The sequence below is a fragment of the Sminthopsis crassicaudata genome, chromosome 2, assembly GCF_048593235.1.
Source record: "Sminthopsis crassicaudata isolate SCR6 chromosome 2, ASM4859323v1, whole genome shotgun sequence".
Lineage (NCBI taxonomy): Eukaryota > Metazoa > Chordata > Mammalia > Dasyuromorphia > Dasyuridae > Sminthopsis > Sminthopsis crassicaudata.
Genome location: NC_133618.1, coordinates 210,916,220 through 210,922,371, shown reverse-complemented (window position 1 = coordinate 210,922,371; position 6,152 = coordinate 210,916,220). Strand labels below are relative to the sequence as shown.

Below are 6,152 nucleotides of genomic sequence, written 5' to 3'. Positions count from 1 at the left end.
ATGAAGATTGAGAAAGAGCCATTAGATTTAGCAATTAAGAGATCATTGGTAGCTTTGGAGAGAATGATGAGAGCAAACTCTTTAGCATTCAACAACAGAAAAATTATTTTATTCAACAACAAAACTACTGATACAGTGAAGTAAATGATGGTCTCTTTGGCACAAAATGAAAATTTGCCTTGGAGTCAGACCCCCTGGCTAAAGTTCTTGTCTTTGCAAACTAGATGAGTTTGGACAGGTCATATATATTTCTCTGCACCTTAACTTTCCCATCTGTCAACTGGGGATGATAATTCTTTTCCATTTATATCACAGGATTGTTGGAAAGATGTTCCTGTAAGAGTGTTATAACAATAAAATGGGGGAAAGTGTAGAGTCAAGATGGCAGAGAGTACACAGGTCTTTGTTTTAGTTCTTCCAGGCTTCCCTCAGAATTAACACCAGATTAAGTCTCTGAACAGATTTTGGAGTGACTGAACCCACAAATATGTGGAGTGTAACCAATTTTCAACAGAATATATGTTGGAAGGACTTCAAAAAAGATGTGTCTCAATTAGGCAGAGGGGGATGTGACCCAGCACAGAAATAGTATAGGGAGGCCCACAGCAGAGAGGTGTCTCAGGTAGGGAATCTAGTGGGAGACTCTTAGCCAAAATAGAGTAGCATTGCTTACTCTGTCCTGGTTTAGAAGCTAGTGGTTTAGCAGACTAACTGTGAGACCTCCAACATAAGTACAGAAAGCAAATAGTGAACCTCTGAACCCCAGCATAACAAGTGGGACTTGGCCAGGGCTATCCAGCACAGGAAGGAAACAGGTAGCACCAGGCCCAGGGAAGCCTAAAATCCCTGCTGTCCTGTAGAGGAAGCTTGGGACAATCTCCCCTTTACCCTAAGAGCAGACCTCAACCTTTAAAAATAAACAACAAAAAGAGCCCAGAACACAGAGAGCTATTAAGAAGAACCTGTCCCAAATCTAGAGGATGTAATGGCAAAACATATTCAAATGAAGTCTCAAAGGATGATGTGAATGAGAACTTTGCAGGAGAGCTTGGAAAAGGGAACACAGAAATTGTCTGAAGAAAACAATTCCTTAAAAATACAATTGATGAAATGGAAAAATATATATATACCAAAGAAAACAATTACTTGAAAAACATAATTGGTGAAATGAAAAAAGAGAACTCCCTAAAAAATAGAATTGGTGAAATGAAAAAAAATACAAGACGCAAACTGATTCATTTAAAAGTTCAATTATAATGTCCAGGCTAGCTCCCTGGAGGGTCTTAGGATCAGTCAGAGTCAGGATCAATCAAAGAGCTTGGTCTTCAGATGGATTGCCAAAGATGTATTCTGGATTCCGGAGTCCAGAGTCTCCAGCCTCTCTCCTCCTCATCCTGCAGCCAAGCCTCTCTCTCTCAGCCCTCCAATCCTTGCCTACGATTACCTCACTCTGAAACATTCAGCAAGCACCAATGGTGAGGAGAGCCATCACATCACCATCTCATCTAAATTTATATATAGAGAGAGCGATTATCCTTAAGTGCTCGGCTGTCTGATTCAAGCACACCTTTTCAGAGTTTCAGCCCTCTACATTCAACTGGCTATATAACCATAAAATGATATAAAAATGCTAGCAATAATTATACTTCACTGATCATTCAAATTGCTTCATATGACTATAATATTTCTCATCTTATAATATTTTCTTAAAAGGGAGTAGAGGAAGAAATGACATCTCAACACTGTTTCTGTTTTCTTAGTGCAAGGTTTTCCTTGCTTGTAAGCTTGTTTCTGCCCCAGATTTTAGGGGTGTTTATGTACACTAGTATTGTTATTTCATATTCACAAGGGACACTTTAAATGGTGAAAGTATTCCATAATGTCTAGTCAGACTATTAGGAAAAGCTCAGAATGTGTCTTTTTCTCAAAAACCATAGCATTTTACAAAGCTCATTTGCATAAGACATTAATGACTGTAGAACTCCCAATGGAAGACAACATTCTCACTAATAGATAAATCTTATTCTTTTGCAAAAAAGGATCTCAGGCTTCAGTGAATTTTCCTCAGTGGTCTTCAGTGTTAACAAATAGGACAGCATTTCATTCATTCCCAAATACCAACCAAATATTTCCCATTAACCTGCTAACATTTGCTATAAACATCAGCTTCTTCATACTTCCAGTGTTTTTGAGAGTACACTAAAGTTTTGTCCTTTGATTTTCTAAAGTTTAAAATGAAAACTGGTGAGTCAATAAATATTTCTTAAGTGCATATTATATGCCAACAGCATTATTCCAAGAGGTTATAAACACAAAAATAAAGTAATTCATACCCTTAAGGAGATTACAGTCTATCACCAAAATAAAAAGGCATCTCTCCTTTAATAAAATAAAGTAGATGTCCAGAAAGCTAAATAAGAGGAAATATATTTCAATGTCATAATCCCCAGAGAATCAAAAATGAGGATGTAATATAGGCACCCACTGTTTTTTAACTGACACTTTATTTTTAATGAAGATTTTTGCATAACAGCTACAAATTGTTGGAAAATCTTAATTTCTTTTGAATTAAATTGCATATTTTCCTTTTGTAGGGTTGATACCTGTCTTAAATGTCTCAAAAAGAAAGCATTTACATATTTGTCTATTCCTAACATTTTGAAGTTAATGTAAAGCTCACTTTGTCCAAAAATAAATAAATTCCTTCAAACCCAACAATCTTTGCATAGTGGAATGTCTCTCTCAGATCATACAATTATCACAATGATTCTTATTGTAGTTGATAGATATAGTGCTTTATTTCATTGCATCTTAACTCAAATAGATAATGTAGTTACAGATTGCCGATAATTGAACTCATCGATGATATTAGTAAGCAGAGAGAGCAATAGTGGTAGATTTGGAAAAATACATGAGCATTTTTGTCAGGCATTCATGTCAGTATAAATGACCTGCAATGCCATTAGTATGAAAGTTTCTTCCACTAACATGAATCCAACAGTCTATGTCTTCAAAGATAAGTCTCGAGACAGTTCCAGAGACTCAGAGACATTCAATGGTTTGCCCATAGTCACACAACTAGCTGCCTAGTTGTTTAAATATACAAAAATCTGTTTCCTATTTCCTTGCTTTTGCACAGGTTGTCGCTAATCTCCAAAACCTGTCTTTACTTTTGCCTCTTGTGACTCTCAGATCCATTCAGCCCTTATCTCAAATGTTCTCCAAGAGACTTCTCATTCCCCTCCCCCAATTATTATAGTTTCAAAATTTCTTCTATCTCTCTCTTTGCCCTTTCCCTTCTTCTAGCACTTTAAGGAGAAAAACTATTTAATTAATTTTGTAACTGCCTGATCATAGTAGATGATTAATGAATGCTTGAACTAAATTGAATTGAGCCAGATTAACCCATGTCTTCCTGACTTCATATCTAGTAGTCTATACACTATATGCCAGCTTCTTAAACTGTGGGTCACTACGTTATATGGAGTCTTATAACTGAATGTGAGGCTTATAAAATTATGTTTATCAATGAATGCTTGATTTGTATACCTATGTAATATACCTACATACCTGGGACCATGTAAAAATGTCTTGAGCAATAGTCGCTAGTGAGAAAAGTTTAAGAGATCTTGCATTATACCACAGGGGAACTTTTGCCTTTAAATATGGAATGAAACTCTTCTGGATCTGAGAGGGCTAAATTAATCATAAATCTTCCATTAACTGGATAATCTAAGGATAGAAAGGGTCCTGCTAATGATGCACACTGATTATAATGTAATAATGCAAACTGCTGTTATAATTATTTATCTCTATCCTTTATCCCACTCCCCTGTGGCTAATCCATGGATATCTGCATACATTTAGCAGATGTGAGGAAATAATTGTTATTAGGTCACATTGCAAATTGAATATGAATTGAATGACTTCCGAATGTAGATTAACTGTTACTCACCCAGAGTGCAGACTCTGAGACTCTAAGATATCTTAAATGCATAGCTAGTATTCTCTCTCTTTCACTGTAAATGGCTTTCCTCTAACATTCTCATGTGTGACTGCCTTAACCTCTTCCTTGTATTCTATATCTCCCATCATCCATATATTAAAGCATATTATTAAGCCAGGAAAATGTATATAGATGCTAGCTGTTATAGCGATGGTACTAATCAATCAAATATCCCTGCCTCTTATCATTGGTTCAAGAACTATCAAAAAGTTGGAGAAAATAGAAAATGTGGAATGAACTGAAGAAAAGTCAGATTTGTGTTCAGGACCAGCTATAGATATAAAATGCTTTTAGAACCTTCCCTACTCACTGGTTTATGAAATTCCTTTAACAAGTGACAAAATTAAATAATGTCACCATTAATAAAAAATTACATTTAAATAGTATAATATTTCAAAAACATTTTCCTTAAAACAACTAAATAGAACTAGTATTATTATTACCCCTAAAGCAGCGGAGCATCTGAATCAAAAAAGAGAAGTGGTTCAATATTAGAAGCAGATAGGATTTTATCAGTGGAAATGACATTAAATAAGAAGCATTTCCATCTACTTGGCTCAAGGATTGTAGGTCTTTTCTGCATGTCTTACAGCTGCAGCCTCTAATACATGTGTCATTGGTCCCCTTAAAATTGAGCTCCTTGAAAGCAGAGATTGTTTCTGCTTTTCTATTTATATCTCCAGGGCTTAGTCCAGCGCTTTGCACATAGGTGAGAGCTTAATAAATTTTTTGTCATTCATTTGCATGAACAAAATTTGGACTACCCTTGATATTTGGTTTAAAAAAAAAATTCTTCCTCAATCATTTGTGTGAATGACATTTATACACCCTGGGTGAACATACATACCTCATACCTTCATTCCTGTAACAGTGAAAGAAATATACAAATTAGGTAATTTTTCTTTAAGAAAAAAAAAAAAAAAAAAAACAAGCCGAGTCACCTAAACCCCTCAACGATCTTTGTATCTGCAGTTACCCTCAGTTCATCGCTGTGAGCTTTTTGCCAAGATGTGGTTTGAAATTCTGCCGGCAATTACCGTTATGAGCGTGTTTCTGTCAGTCCCGGGAATTAGCACCACTCTCATCCACAAGTACACCAATGGGGGCAAGGAAAAGAGAATTGCCCGTAATCGATACCAGTGGCAGCTATTGGAAAGGGACCGGAGGCTCTCTGGATTCGATCGTTATTATGAAGCGAAGGGGCTGGAGACAATAAACAAGGACCGCTAAGTGGACGTTACGTTAGATGGCTACTCTCTTTGTGACTGCTGTATGCTTATACAATATGTTGTCTGGTGTCCCTTCAAAACAAATACAACTTCCATTAAAGGTATTCTAATGGAACAATGACAGAGTAATTATCTTGGTTTTTTTTCTTGAAAATTGTGCACAAAACATTATTATTCTGGCTTATTTATCTATGCCTTGAATATCCAGGATATTATCTGTTTTGGCTGGTCAAAGAGGAAAATATCTGTAACAATGAAGAGGACAATCTGGCACGGAAAAATAAATGGAAGTCACTTTAATGTTTTATCAATAAAGTGACAACTATCAGAAACTTATGTAGAAAAACTACCCAGATGATGGCATTTATATATATATATATATATATATATATATATATATATATATATATATATATATATATATATCATTCAAATAGTCTTACATGGTGTTGATAAAGACTAGAACCAAGGAAAATCATTGAAATTTAAGTTTCCTAAGACATTCCCAAGCTAATTTTGGAAGGTTTGTCCCTTGAGAAGAATGCTTGCCAATCAGAAATAAGCTATACACCAAAATCATTCTAAATGGAATAACTGCCTCTTATGGCTGGGGGGGGGGGGTGTACAGGAGAAAGAAGTGTGCTAAAAGATTAAGTTCCAATTAGAAGGACCCCTGCAGATATTATCCGTAAGTTTTACTTATCTTAGTTTTATTTATTCTCACTTTTCTTTCCTAAATTCACTGCTCTGCACTGTACTTTATTATTTTTTAAAAGAAGACATTTGTGATCGTGTTCTAGTTAGAAACTGTTCTATTTAGTTCTGTGTTCTGTTTAGAAACTATTTGGTTTTCACTCTTAGCAACAGTCCAGAATTGTACTTGGTATTGACATTATCAAGTCTGATACTAATTGTCA

The 6,152-nt window shown here is 35.4% G+C and overlaps 1 pseudogene; it reads left to right on the top strand.

Annotated features, from left to right (window-relative positions):
* Positions 1-4,948: 4,948 nt before the first annotated feature.
* On the top strand, positions 4,949-5,353 carry LOC141553353 (NADH dehydrogenase [ubiquinone] 1 alpha subcomplex subunit 1 pseudogene; annotated as a pseudogene).
* Positions 5,354-6,152: the final 799 nt, after the last annotated feature.